At 39.0% G+C, this 14,311-nt stretch overlaps 1 protein-coding gene across 2 annotated transcripts in view; it reads left to right on the top strand.

The window, feature by feature from the left end:
- Positions 1-14,311, top strand: part of Itsn2 (intersectin 2) — a 111,278-nt gene that overhangs the window by 818 nt on the left and 96,149 nt on the right. The window lies entirely within an intron of this gene.

Genomic DNA, 14,311 nt, shown 5'->3' with positions numbered 1-14,311 from the left:
CGCGCAGAGGGGGCCGCGCGCCGCCCGCCGCCTGCTCCGGCCCTCGCCCGCGCGAGCGGCCCCCGCCCTAGGCCCCGGCCGAGCGGCGGCGCCCCGGGCGGAAACCTCCGGCCCCGGGGTTCCTGCCCCCGCTCGTCTCCGAGGCCGGGACGCCGGGACCCTCCGCGGCCTCGCCTGGCAGGTGACGGCCGCCGCCTATTACTGTGGGCGACCTGGGTGCGCGTTGCCTTGGGGACCCGTTTTATTTGGCTTGGTTGATTTTTCTTTTCTTTCTTTCTTTTTTTTTTCCTTCTTGGTCAGGGTTGGTGCAGAGTGTCAGGTGAGCCGCATCCCGGTGCGTCAAAGTAGCCCGAGTCACGAGAGGACGGTGGGTGGATGCCTGGCGTCCGCGGGCTCGCCTTAGAACAGCCAAAGTTGAGAAATGTGAAGCGTTGGTTTCTGCGTTATGCACTTCCAGGGTGTATAGGAAGGCACGGCGAGAAGGGATCTCTGTAGCCTGAGTAAAGTTCATTGCCTATTTAAGGAAAGGAGGGAAGACGCCTTCCAGTGCATAGTGAATGGGGAAACCGAGGCTGCAAGTGCAGATGGCTTTCGTTCTGCAGAAAAGACGCTGTGTTTGCATGTATCGATCCTGTGCCTTGTTGTTCAGTGACTGCCCGTGGCGAATATGTTCGTTTGAAACTTGGATTCGTAATGAATAGGAACATTTTGGCCAGAGCCAGCTACTTTATGATAGGAATTCAAGGTAGCACAGAAATTACTGCCTTACTACATCCTGTTTGTCTGTTCCACAGTGTTCACTGCTTACTCGGGGGAGGCAAGATGTCACTTAGAATTTTGTGTTGTTAGCTTAATTTAGATAGCACAGAGTGGAGGCCAGCCTAGCTGCTTACGCGTCTGAGAAACTGCTAACTTCCCTCTGAAGGTTTGCAATATTGCCAATCAGTGATAAAACCTACAAGCAACCTAGAAACATCGCCTGCAGCCTTTACACCAATTGAGGGGAGACCTGCACAAGTCAAAGAAAGTTACATTCTTACCTTTAGGTTGGGGTTATTCCTACAATTGCCTTGTAATTAAGCAAAGTGGAACCTTTCTTATTTTTATTTTTTAAGGATGAAAAAAATGTGTGTTGAAAATATGTGAAGAAGAAAATGTGTGTTGCTGCCGTTTGATTTAATATTGATTTGCAGTTGAAAAATCTGTGAGTTTGTAACCATTTAATGTAGTCCTAAGCATCCCCTTTGCTCATCTTCATGATGAAAGGTAGATGGTTAATGAAAACTGGACCAGTATTTAATTATTGACTAGAAAAATGCCATTGTTCAACACAGCTTAAGGCTCAAATCCTGATTTCTCCTGAATGTGAAGAAATAGGTTATGTGTGTTCAGAGGATTGGATTTGTTCTTTTAAAAAAATAGGTTTTTTACAAAAATAGAATAGCATACATACCCATTACCCAAACTTATAAGCTTTCAAGATTTTCTTTATCTTAGTCATTTCATCCTGTAGTTACTCTATTTCTATTACAAAGCTGAAATTTCCTTATGTAATCTTAGAACTCTTAGAGGTGTGTGTGTATGAATGTGTATTAGGGGGTGAACCAACCATTTCACTCATTCTGAGCATGCCGTCTGTCATCAGGGTGCATACAGTCTCAAGATATTTTGTTTTAATTCATCTTTGATGTAAAGTTTCACAGAGTTCCACCCTTTTAATAAGAGAAAATGTATTGTCCACCCTCACCTAAACTTCCTTTAGTATTACAGCATGTCTCCCATGGTGGTCATTTATAGAGCACTTAATAGCATTAGAGCCTATGCTCAGTGTTTTATATAATTATTTAAAGCACATCGAAGGCCTTGCAAGTAATTAATGTCCTCTAGTCAGCTAGGTAAGCGAAATGTTAAATTAGAATTTAACTGACTGCTCTAGGTCTCAGAGCCAATGCTAATAAATATGAGTGACCTTCAGCACCGATGCGCATGTACACACACACACACACACACATCTCCTAAATATGGAGACACATATATGTATCTCTCTATGTAGGTATGGGCTGCCTTGGCCAGGGTTTGTAGGCTTCCTTGGGTGCTTTCCAACCTGCAGTGTTCACCACCAAGCTGCAGCTCAAGTTCTGGGTTTACACAGCCAGAGTCTCATTATTTAGCACAGACAGGCCTCGGACTTATGATTCTTCTGCCTCATTCTACCCACTGTTGGTATCACATGTGCAACTTCACACCCAGCATGGAAGTTTTACATGTTTACTTGTAAAACATTTACATTGGTCCCTACACATTATTAAGGGTAATTATGTTACTAAAATATGGTATATTATCTAACCACCTGTTTTGGAACAAATTTTTGTATTTTAAATACTTACGGAAAATTTTTTGAAAATATTTTGCAAAAAAGGCTAAACAAGGGAAAAGTTTTTGGTATGTTAATTGTTAAAAGCAGATTCCAAGTATGAAGTCAAAACCCCAGAATATTTCAATTATCTATGCATTTGCTTAGCTCTAAAGCTGAACACACATCAGCAATGCATTTCTACTTGGCTCTTTAGTGTTAAGTCTGCAGTATCCTACAGTGGTTGCACACGGGGAAATCTTACCATTCTCTGGGCCGAAGTGTGCATATAGGTATTCTTGAGAAAGAGGAACTGAACTGGCCTTAAAGGATATGAGGCAGAGAGGAAATGGGGGAGGAAGGGAGGAAACCAAGCAGAAATAGGACAGTGAACAGACCAAGAAATAATGTATTTTTGTAACTTTAAGAATGCAACGTATTTTGTTTGCAGTGTTTTGAGAGATTCAATCAAAATGTAATTTCACAGCCATGTCAAGACAGTGAATAACTTTGTTATGTACCATGCAGCTATTCAACCGTCATTATGGCAGACAATGTAGGGTCTACTACCAGATGGTAGACATTTAACTTGTTTTATGTTTTCTGGATCCTTTTCATTGTGAATGTATATTCATTTAAGAAAAGGTCTGGTTTAATAAAAATTGCATGTATATTTATAACTGTTAGATAAAAGTATAGGCTCTGTCTCTAATTAGGCCTCCCACCCCAGCTCCAGTTCCAAATAGTTGAATGATCGTTTCTTTAAATCTCTAATTTCTGTTTCTTCTTCATCTATAAAACAGGAATAACAATAGAAGCCATTTTTCATAGTGTTGTATACGATATAAAGTGCTTAGCGACTGTGCTTAGTGCAAGTGCCCAGTAAATAACCTGTTACCGTTGCAGCTTGCCTCAATGAGAAATTTCAAGCTAATTGGTTTGTCCTTCTCCCTGTCTCTCTCTCTCGCTCTGGTTTGCGATTTATCCTAATAACTATAAAATATAATATATTTTATATATTTATATTTATATAATAACTATAAAAATAGCCTTTTCTTTTGGTGCTCAATTTCTAAACAGCATCAAAATGAGACACATAAGAAAGCTAGAAAATAGATTACAAGGTCTGACCTTCAGTTCAATCTAAGACTCTGCCCTTTAGTTCCCTTAAGTTCTACTTTGGATTATCAGGTCAGAGCCTTTGAGTTCAGGTGGTTAAATTCCATGCGGTGTGAAGTGGACGTAACTAGGAAGAGGCTGGTGTTGAGAGAGAACAGTGACAGGCGAAGGTTCCAAATAGACAAGGCACCTGCACATTTTGTACTGGTCATTAGGAAGGAACAGCGTTTGCTTTGCCATTTTCTTTCTGCTGTTTGGAGTCTGTCCTCCTTTCTCAACCTTCTATCTAATAGGCTTTTGTGCATTTGTAAAAAAGTTACTAAGCCTCATAATTTGTGTAACATTTGGTGGCATTGCTTTTTAGTAATCATGAAATAACTAATCCCTTCAAAGATTACTGACACCTTCTGTTAGTTGCTTTTCTTGTTGCTGTAACAAAATACTTGAGAAGAGGCAACTTGAGGAAGGGCCTGTTTTGACACAGGGGTTGAGGGTATAGTCCATCACAGCAGGGGAAGGAGACAGGTAGTCAGGTGCAGAGAGATATGAACAACCATGCTTGGCTGGTTTTTTCCTCTGTATGCGGTCCATGGAATAACAGTCCATGTTCTTCCCACTCCGTTAACCTAATCCAGATAACCCTGCACAGGCAAAGCCAAAGGCTTGCTTCCTACATTGTAGATTTTGCCAGGTTGACCTTCAGTATTAACCATCAGTTTGTATAGGAATCAGGGTAGTGTAGGAATACAAAGTAGCATTGCTTCTCTAAACCATTCTTAATAAGATCTGAAAATCCGAGTGGTAGAAGAGAAACCTCACATTTTAGGTTTTCCACTGTTAAATTTTTAGTGAAACGCTTATAAATTGGTTTTCGTCTCGCTGCAGAGACAACATGTATTGGAGTTTTCCTTGCCTTCCCCTCATTCACTCCAGTGATTCTGACTTGGAGTTTACTTCCTCATTCTAATGTCTAGGTTCCTGCAGGGTTGCCCAGGGGTTCAGAGAACTGAGTAACTTGGATGACTGAGATAAAAAGAGCCACTGGATGAGATTTGAGTAACCACAAGCCTTTACTGATGGTACTTTCCAGGACCTGGGCTTTCTAGCTTTTTTTAAAATTATCTATTTATTTTAATTTTATGTGCATTGGTGTTCTTCCTGCATGTATGCCTGTGTGAGGGTGTCGGATCCCCTGGAACTGTTACAGACAGTTCTGAGCTGCCATGTGGTTGCTGGAGAATGAACCCTAATCCTCTGAAGAGCAGCTGGTGCTCTTAACCACTGAACATCTCTCTAGCCCCACTTTCTAGTTTTTATATTAGCACGATGCCGACCCTCTCTTACAGAGCATTGCTGCTCAGTCTTGTGTCCACCCTAGACCTTCTCTTCTCTGGAGTAATGTTTCTTCATCTTTTTCTTTCTCTACATTCTTTATCAGCTTTCTTTCCTTTTTTGTTAAAATGCATTATTATTTTTTATACATACAGTGTTCTGCTGGCATGTATGCCTGTATGCCAGAAGAGGACACCATTAGAGGATGAGGATCTCATTATAGATGGTTGAGCTACCATGTGGTTTCTGGGAATTGAACTCAGCACCTCTGGAAGAGCAGCCCGTGCTCGTAACCATTGAGCCATCTCTCCAGCCCCAGCTTTCTTTTCGTTATTCCTAGCCACTGTCTCCTCTCTTTGAAAGTTAAGGAAAACAGAAATTACTCGTCATTCAAAGCATGGAATTCATTTTTTCATTTCATCATTTTGTAAATATTGCATGATTTCTTGCAAGAAATGTCTGATATACTGCTTATATAACCAGTGAATAAAATATACAACCCTGTCCTGCCATAATGTCACTTAAATTCAGGAAGGAAAAGAGAAGAAAGACAATAAAATGTCTTGAATTTAGAATTTGCCACATACTGTAGAGAAAATTAAGGCAGAAAATAGATGTCTGGAGTGCGTATGTGTGTGGAGTAATTGGGAGAAGTAAATTTGCTACATTTAGAATTATCAAGGAACTCAAGACTAAAGAAAGTCTGTGGTGTACATTTACAAGTAAATAGATGATAGCCTTAATAAATAAATTTATTCATATTTCAGGACCGTATTTAAGATGGTTTTATTTTTATTGTTGTTGTTGTTGATTTGGTTGGTACCTACCAGACCTCTTCATACTTTTTCTAGTTACTGAAACCAGAAAAAAACCTTCCCCAACATAGTGTATGCCTAAAGACGAGATTTGCCAAGTGGCTTAGAATGGGCACTTAATTTGATTTTTCCTAAAAGTACTGTATTGTTTGGTTTAAAATTTTATTGACTTTATGTGTACTATTTTTATTATGATGAATAATAAATGCTCTGTGTAGAAAATTGGAACACTACAGGGAAATACAAAGACCATGATAACTTTCCAGACATAGCCAGTGCTCATGTTTTGGTAGATATCTCCTTAGAGTTTTGTCTTTGCAGATGATAGACTTATGTTGTTATAATTTAACATTTTTTTTTGTTTTGTTTTGTTTTGTTTTTTTCTGGTGTGCCGGGATGGATCCTGAGTATGTTAGACAAGTGCTTTTCCATTGAACTACATGCCCAGTTCCTGTTCTGTGATTCTTCTTTTTAGGTTATTAATATTTATCAAAACATGGCTCTATTTTTACTCTGTACTTATCCATAATATGCTTTTATTGGTGTCCATACTACTGAATATTAGTAATAATGTCTAATACTAATACAGCAATAGCTATATACTAGTTATTTTGGGGGAAACTTTATATAAATTTGTTTAGTCTTTAGCCTCTCTATAATAACTTTATAGTTGAGGAATGTGAGCAAGTATAATAATTTCCCCAAAGTCACATAAGCAGTAAGCGGGAGATGTAAGTTATGCGTTTGACTTTGATCTTCCGCTTATAATTGCTATCTCATTGCTTCTGTAGACTAAAGTAGTTTATAATTTTTCTTAATATCATGCTATAGTTCGCATCCTTGTAGCTGTATTTATGTTCATGATTGTAAGCATTTTCCCAGAATAAATTTCAAGTAGTACACATTGGATTAAAGGGTGTGGGTACTTCTTAGTGTCCATGTAAGCATACTATCAGGTGCCCTTACAGGAAAGTCCATTAGTATCAGTGTGTGAATGGAATCAGTCTTATTTCTCCACACCCTTGAAAGCATTACCTTTTAAAAATATGCTAACTTGCGGCTGGAGGGATGGCTTAGCGGTTAAGAGCGCTGGCTGTGCTTCCAGAAGACCCAGGTCCAATTCCCAGCACCCACATGGCAGATCCCAACTGTCTAACACCTGTTCCAGGGGAATCCGACATCCTCACATAAACATACATGCATTCAAACATCAATGTATATAAAATAAAAATAAATTAATTAAAAATATGCTAACTTATTAAAACTACTTTTTCCTCCATTTTTCTTAAAAATGTTCATTTTCGCTTCTTTCTCACTTTATTGGCATGTTTACTTTGTTCTGTTGTTTCTTCCTTTTCTGTCCTCTCTTCCCTCCCCTCTTCTTTCGTTGTTTCTAATCTGTTTTGACAAGAGTCTCATATAGCCTTTCCTGGCCTCAGATGTACTGCGTAGCCAGTGATAATAGAAGGAGCTGAAACTTCTAATCCACCTACCTCCACCTCCTGAATGCTGGGATTGCAGACATCTGCCACTACCCCTGGCCTTAGGGAACAAGCCTAAAGCTTTGTGCATGGTAGACAATCATTCTACCAGCTGAACATCACCAGCTTTCTTGTTTGTTCCTAAGAGTCTTTGTATGTTAAGAAAAGTATATCTTAAAAATAGTACTACATTTTTCCAAGCTTGTTTATAGCTTTGTTTATGAATTTAAGACAAATTATAATGGTGGTAGTTAATATCTTTGTGCATTTCTCAAGTACGCATATATTGAATATGCCTAGTGTTCGTTATTTAATAACTCATTTAATTAGTGCTGTTATTAGCTCTTTTGATATGGTCTTTTTTTTTTTTTTTTTTTTTTTTTTTAATTGAGACAGGGTCTTACTTTGTAGCCCTGGCCCTCCTGGAACTTTCTATATAGACTAAGTTGGCCTTTAACTAGTAGAGATCCACCTGCCTCCCAAGTGCTGGGCTTAACAGCGTGGTGCCTTGACATTGTCTTTTAAAGTCTAGATTTTTCTGCTGTGCCTTTGCCTATTTCTGTTCTCAATTCCTAAAAATCACCCTACTCCCAATCACCTGCTGCCTGAAACCTGTTGTTTAATACACATTACTCAATTTAGGAGTCATTTCCTCTGGGATTACTCATCTAATAAAGTTCTAGTTTCTCATGGCAAAGTAAGGTACTCATCTTGTTTTCATTCCCACAACCCTTACATGGAATTCTAAGTTTTGGAATTCTTTTTCATTCTCTCTTCTTATCCATCTAATGACTGGACAGATACAATGAGTTGATTTAAAGATGCTCATGATGCTAGTGGTGTCCAGAAGTGAAAGGCTGGGAGATGACCCAGTTGATAAAGGGTTTGCTCCACAAGCATGGGACCTGAGTTTGAATCCCAGCACCCGAATAAAAAGCTAAGTGCTGTGCACAAACATACACACCTGTATATGCCCTCCTCTACCCTCCCGATAACCCGCAAACACAAAAGAAGTCATTTCTCTTTCAAAGTAGAAACCTGAACTGAGGAAGTAACATTGAAACTGATCTGAAAGCTAGTAGGGAAAAGAGCAGAAGTCCAGAGACTAAAACTGAGCAAAAACACAAATGGTGATTTCCCATTAATGTGCAGTGAGTTGTTTAGAATGGTTTTGAGTATTACACACCTGGTTTTTGGGAAAGTCTAAGGAATAAGGTCCCGTTTGCCCCAGTATTTGTTTGTGGGTATGGATATAGCTTTTTTGCTTTGGGGGATTGTGGGGTTTGTTTTTGTTTTGTTGTGTTTGCCTTTAGAGAGGGTCTTACGGTGTTGCTCAGGTTGTTTACAAATCCCTGGCTCCTAGTGAGTTCCCCCAGCCCCACCCCTCTTGACACCTTCCCAGTAGCTGGGATCACAAGCACACTGCTTCAGCTGACCCTCCCCCCCAAACTGTTGAGAACGTGTCTTCCTTCCCGAGTTCTACAGAACAGGGGTCGATTTGTTTGCTGACTTATATCTTTTACCAAGATAGTGAAGAACCTGGAGGGTGTTGACATCTTGCTAAGATTCTGAAATGCTCAGGGAATTTTGATAAACTGGAAGCCTTTGCCAGAAGTCCCAGAGAAAAACCCTGAGCTCTTGCCTGTGGAGCATTTGCTCCAGTCGTGGTTTTCCTCGGTTAGTGCATAGACCAGCCTTGATTTATGCTTCTGATTTCTGTTTTGCTATCTTGGATAAGAGACATTCTATTCTTAATTTTTTAGTTTAATTTTGAGGTATTCCGATGGCTGGTCCTGAAAGAGGCTAAGGACTCTATAGCTATGGTAACAATTTAGCTTATATCATTTGACAGAAATCATTTTCCAAGTATTTAAACTTCTTAAGTTTAACTTCGCTTCTCAGTAGGTAACTTAGAGTCCTTCTCTGGATATGTGTGTGTATATCAGGTGCCCCAGATGTTGGAGTTGAGAACACAGATTTTGTTGTTTAGGATTTAGGTTGTTAGCTTTGTAAGTGTAACAGTATCATTAATACTGCATTTTCTTTTCCTTAAAAAGTAGAGATTTGCCAGATATGGTGGTATATGCCTTTAATCCAAGCATTTAGGAGGCAGAGGCAGGCAGATTATTATGAGTTCAATGGCCAGTCTGGTCTAGACAACGAGTTCCAGAACAGGCAGCCAAGACTAAAAAGGAAAGCCTATATCAAGAAAAAAAGAAAAGAAAGAGGGTATTTTTTGGTTTTTCCAAGACAGGGTTTTTCTGTGTGTAGTGTTGGCTGTCCTGGAACTCTGTAAACCAAGTTGGCCTTGAACTCTTAGAGATCCATCTGCCTCTGCCTCTGCCTCTGCCTCTGCCTCCCGAGTGCTGGGATTAAAAGCTAAAAGGTAGATATTTTATGTAATAGGTATGTATAGGGCTATAAAGACGAAGAGGTAACATATAGTTACTATCACTCTCTCTTGATAAACATAGCAGTCATAGTCAGCCCTGTCTTTGGGTAGGTTTAATGAAGGTCTGCTGCTCTGCTTAGTAGGACTACTTAGAATGAGGGAGCAGGTAGGGGCAACAGCATGTTCTCTTTTTTTGAAATAATTAAAATTTATTTTGGTTTAACATTCACAAGGGGCTTATGAAAATATAGTAAAGTCTTCTTTAAAATATAATTAAACAAATCAAAACAAACCCCAAAATTTGATTTATCTTGGCTAGCCTCAAGGTTGTTGAATATATGTGAGCCTGAAACCCCTAGAATGGTCCTTGAAATGGTGGCATCAGTGATAACAAGGTAACCATGATAACATAAAAACATAGTAAAGGGTCTGGCACCTTCATATTTCTAAAGTTAATTTTTAGTTGAAATACAAAGTAATGAGTTTCATAATTTCTTCATACATTTCATTATATATTTTTTGTTTCCTCCCACTGTCCTCTTCTATACCTCTCCCTTCCTCTAGCTGATTCCCTTTCTTCCCCTGGTTAGTTCTCTGCTGCTATTCTATTGCATATGTTCTTTCCCCTGCTTGCTACCTCCTTTAAGATATCTTCTCCTGCTCTCTAGCTATATATAAATACACATACATATGTGTACATATATGTGTGTATATAAATTATGTGTTTTCTATATATGAAAGAAATATGCAGTATTTGTCTGAGTTTGGTGTATTTTTTACTTAAATGATTTCACATTGCACCTGTTTTCCTGCATGTGAAGTTGATTTTGAGTAGCAGCATAACACTCAGTTCCATGGTATAGTGTTATCAGTGTGACGCTGTCTCCATGATTGCTAATGCTTCTGTGAACATCTTTGTAAAGAAGGATTTGTTGTTGTTCTTAGTGCTGCTTCCTATGACAGCTCCCTGAAGTGAAATTACTGACATAGATGTATGGATGTTGGTAGGATTTTTGATGTATATTTCAGGTGCCTTGTGAAAAGCTATATCATTTGTACTCCCAGAGGCTGTGCCTGTACCCAGTTCTTAATGTTTTCTAGCTCAGGTGTTAGCTAGGACAAGGGATGGGATTTTGTTTTTGCTTGGTAAATTTATGAGTAGAAACAATGCAAAATGTAAATTTTCTCTCCCCCCCTCCCCTTTCTGTTTCACCCTGGCTGTCTTGGAACCCTCTCTGTAGACCAGACGGCTGACCTAAAACTCAGTTATCTGCTGCCTCTGTCTCCAGAGTGCTGGGATTAAAGGCGTGTGTCACCACATCTAGCTAATTTTTGTTTTCTTCATTATTAGCTAGGTTAACATTTGTTAGTCAGGGTTTAAAAAATTATTTGAAGGCTTTGTGTTTTCATTATCAAATCCCATTTATTTATTTATTTATTTATTTATTTATTTGTTTATTTGTTTATTAGGCAGGGTTTCTCTGTGTAGCCATAACTGTTCTGGATTTACTTTGTAGACCATGTTTTCCTCAAACTCAGAGATCTGCGCACCTCTGTTTCCTGATGCTGGGATTATGGGAGTGTGCTACTGCATCTGGCACCTTATCAATCTTTATAACCCCTATACGTTAAATAATATTAACTGGTTATCTTCTGTGTATGATTTTCCTCACTTGATTACCTTTTATTTAATTTTTTAAAAATAGTTACTGTACTTACTCTTTCCTTTGTGTTTTCTTTCTTCCCTTCTTTATTCTTATTTTATGTGTACTGGAGTTTTGCTTGCATGTCTGTGAGAGAGTGCCAAATCACTTTGAGGCAGGGTATAGACAGCTGTGGGCCGCCATGTGGGTGCTGGGAATTGAACTTAGGTCCCCTGGCAGAGCAGCCACTGCTTTTAGCCACTCCAACACCCCTCTTTGTGTTTTCTTACGAAGGTTTAAAACTTTGAAAATTAAATTGTTTCAAAGAAGTTACATTTTACTTGAAAGCCAAGTATTTCAGGTTTTTCCCTGCATACATTTTATTCAACCCAAGTAAATAGGTTTGTTTAAATATTTACTCTTTGTAGGAGACAAATGAACATATAGTGCAAAGCTGCCGGGTCCTCGCCCTCCTTTGGGGCAGAGGCTGAGTCACAGGCTATTCTTAGGTGTGTTTCCCCTGTTGTGTGGGTGAATTGTCTTGTTCACAGTTGTTGACTGAGTCTTCTTAAATTGGTTTAAAGCCTTAGTATGAATTTGGACACCAACTCAGTATTAGTTCATCATTTCTAATCTTTACGCCCTCTGACTTCTTGTTTGTTTGTTAGTTAAACTTAACACTTATAAACACTGAAGTGAAGCCAGGCTTGGTGGCCCACGCCCGTAATGCCAGCACTCTGGGAGGCAGAGGCAGGTGGATCGCTGTGAATTCGAGGCCATCCTGGTTTACAAAGTGAGTCCAGGACAGCCAAGGCTACACAGAAACCGTTTCAAAAAACCAAAAACCCAAAACAAACAAATAAAACCACTGACATGTATACTTTATGTTTTTTGTTTTGTTTTGCTTTGTTTTGTTTTTTGAGACAGGGCTTCTTGGTATACCAAGCTTCCCTGGAACTCACAGAGGTCTGCCTGCCTCTGCCTCCTGAGTGTTGGGATTAACCGTGAGCACCGCCACTGCCCAGCATGTATTTTACGTTTAAACATTTTTAACTGAAGAAAGTAAGTTCCAGTCCTGTTAGGCCACAGAGGAGAGCTTTGCAGCCAGTCCTGAAGATACCTGATAAAACAGGATCAGATGAATGGGGAGGAGGTCCCCCCTATTAGTGGACTTGGCAAGGGGCACGGTGGAGATGAGGGAGGGAGGGAGGGACTGGGAGGGAATGAGGGATCGGGACACGGCTGGGATACAGAGTTAATAAAACGTAACTGATAAGAAAAAAATAAAATTAAAAAAAAAAAAAGTAAGTTCCAGAACTAGAATTACAGTTTGTATTAAGAGGCTTTTAGGGATCAAAATGTTTTGAGTATTTGGAGTAAAAAACATACTCTTTTTATTAATACTCGACATAACTAATTTGTTTCAATGAAATAAAGTTGAGAAATAACTTGTAATATTAGTAGTTACAATAGCTAATATTTATATGAATATTCTATGTGCCGCACGTTTTATAGATACGACGTTAGCCTTAAAATAGCCGTATCCTTTGGTACAGTTACCCACATGGATTAGAAAATTTTGTCTATGTTGTGAATAAGGCCACAGACCTGTAGAGTACATATACTGGAATTTAACTCAAGTTAGGTGATCTGTTTTCAAAGTAACTTTAGCCTGCTTGTCCAATGTGCAGTTGAAAGTACGCTAATCTTTTAGGAGTTTGTTCTTAAAGACTATTTTAGTATCTGCCTTATGGCTGAAAGCTAGACATTAGGTATATGAAAATGAAGAGATAATCACAGAGGTTGACAATCTTATAGAAGTGAGCAAATATGAAAACAGAAGTTACAATACTAGATGTTATATGCAAGTAGAAATGGAAGTGAAAGGAAGCTTTCATAAGTAGAAATAGAGACCCCCCTTTAAGCTTTTTATTGATTTTTTTTGTGAATTTCACATCATGCAGCCCAGTCCCATTAATCTTCCCATCCCTTCTTATCTGCTCTCCACCCTTGCAACCTCTCCCCAATAAGAAAATAAAAAATAAAAACGGAACAAAACTAAACCAAAACAAAACAAAGCCTCGTCATGGAAACTATAGTGTGTCACAGTGTGTCCCACAGAATACCCTTTGTCTACACTTCTTTACTTGTAAATGTTCATTGCAATGAGTCATTGGTCTGGTTTGAGGCTTCTGGCTTCTGCTACACTGTCAATAATGGATCCTTACCGGACTCCTCTTGGCTATCTTGTTGTTGCTCTGTAAATGCTTGTGAAACAAGCATTTTATCCACAGAATTATCTCCTCAGCCCAGTGTAGCGTGCTCTTGTCATTACATTTGTTAGGTAAGGAAGTTTAGTTAAGAGATAAGAGCTTGGAGATTCTAAATGATTTTCTGAATTAAACCAAAGTTAGGGGTTTGTATTTAAGCCCCATCTTATTGGAATTATTCCATCATGCCATAGTGAAAGACTTTGTAGATGAAGTTCAATTTAAGGTAATTGGTAATGTCTATTTAAGTTGCAACATCCAAACATTCTAACCCACTATTCATGTGAAGTATTTATCTTCGGAAATGTCACATAAGTGTGCACATATTTATATTTGATACATACATTAAGAATGCTTTTTTGTTGGGGCTGAGAGGTGGCTCAGCAGTTAAGATTGTATACTGCTCTTGCAGAGGTCCTAGGTTTGTTTCCCAGCACCCATGTTAGGCAGCTCACAACCATTTGTAACTCCAGTTAGAGGAACTGATACCTCTGGCCTCTAAGGCCATCTGCATTTGTGTGCACATACCCACATGTAGGCACACACACATCACACAATCAAAATTAAAGTAAATTAAAAAAACATTTTAGAAAATAAGAGATTTATTATAGTGTTATTTGTGATGGCAAAAAATTGGTCACATGAAAAAATAGGTTGCAAAGCAATGAGGTATGATCCTTCCAGCACCCCGTCCCCTCCTTTTAAAGGTTTGAGACATAACAAGTTGCACAGCCTAGCCTTGAACTCACTCTGTAGTCCAGGCAATCATCGAATTCTGACACTCCTGCTTCATCTTCCACAGTAGTTAGGATTATATTTATGGGCCACTGGGCCCAGCTAGCTAGCTTCCTTCTCTTTCTCTTTCTTTCTTTCTTTCTTTCTTTCTTTCTTTCTTTCTTTCTTTCT

Source organism: Psammomys obesus, unplaced genomic scaffold (genome assembly GCF_907164565.1).
Source record: "Psammomys obesus unplaced genomic scaffold, mPsaObe1.curated_primary_1811, whole genome shotgun sequence".
Classification (NCBI taxonomy): domain Eukaryota; kingdom Metazoa; phylum Chordata; class Mammalia; order Rodentia; family Muridae; genus Psammomys; species Psammomys obesus.
The sequence above is the reverse complement of the archived record's forward strand: the minus strand, read 5'-3'. Positions and strand labels throughout refer to the sequence as shown.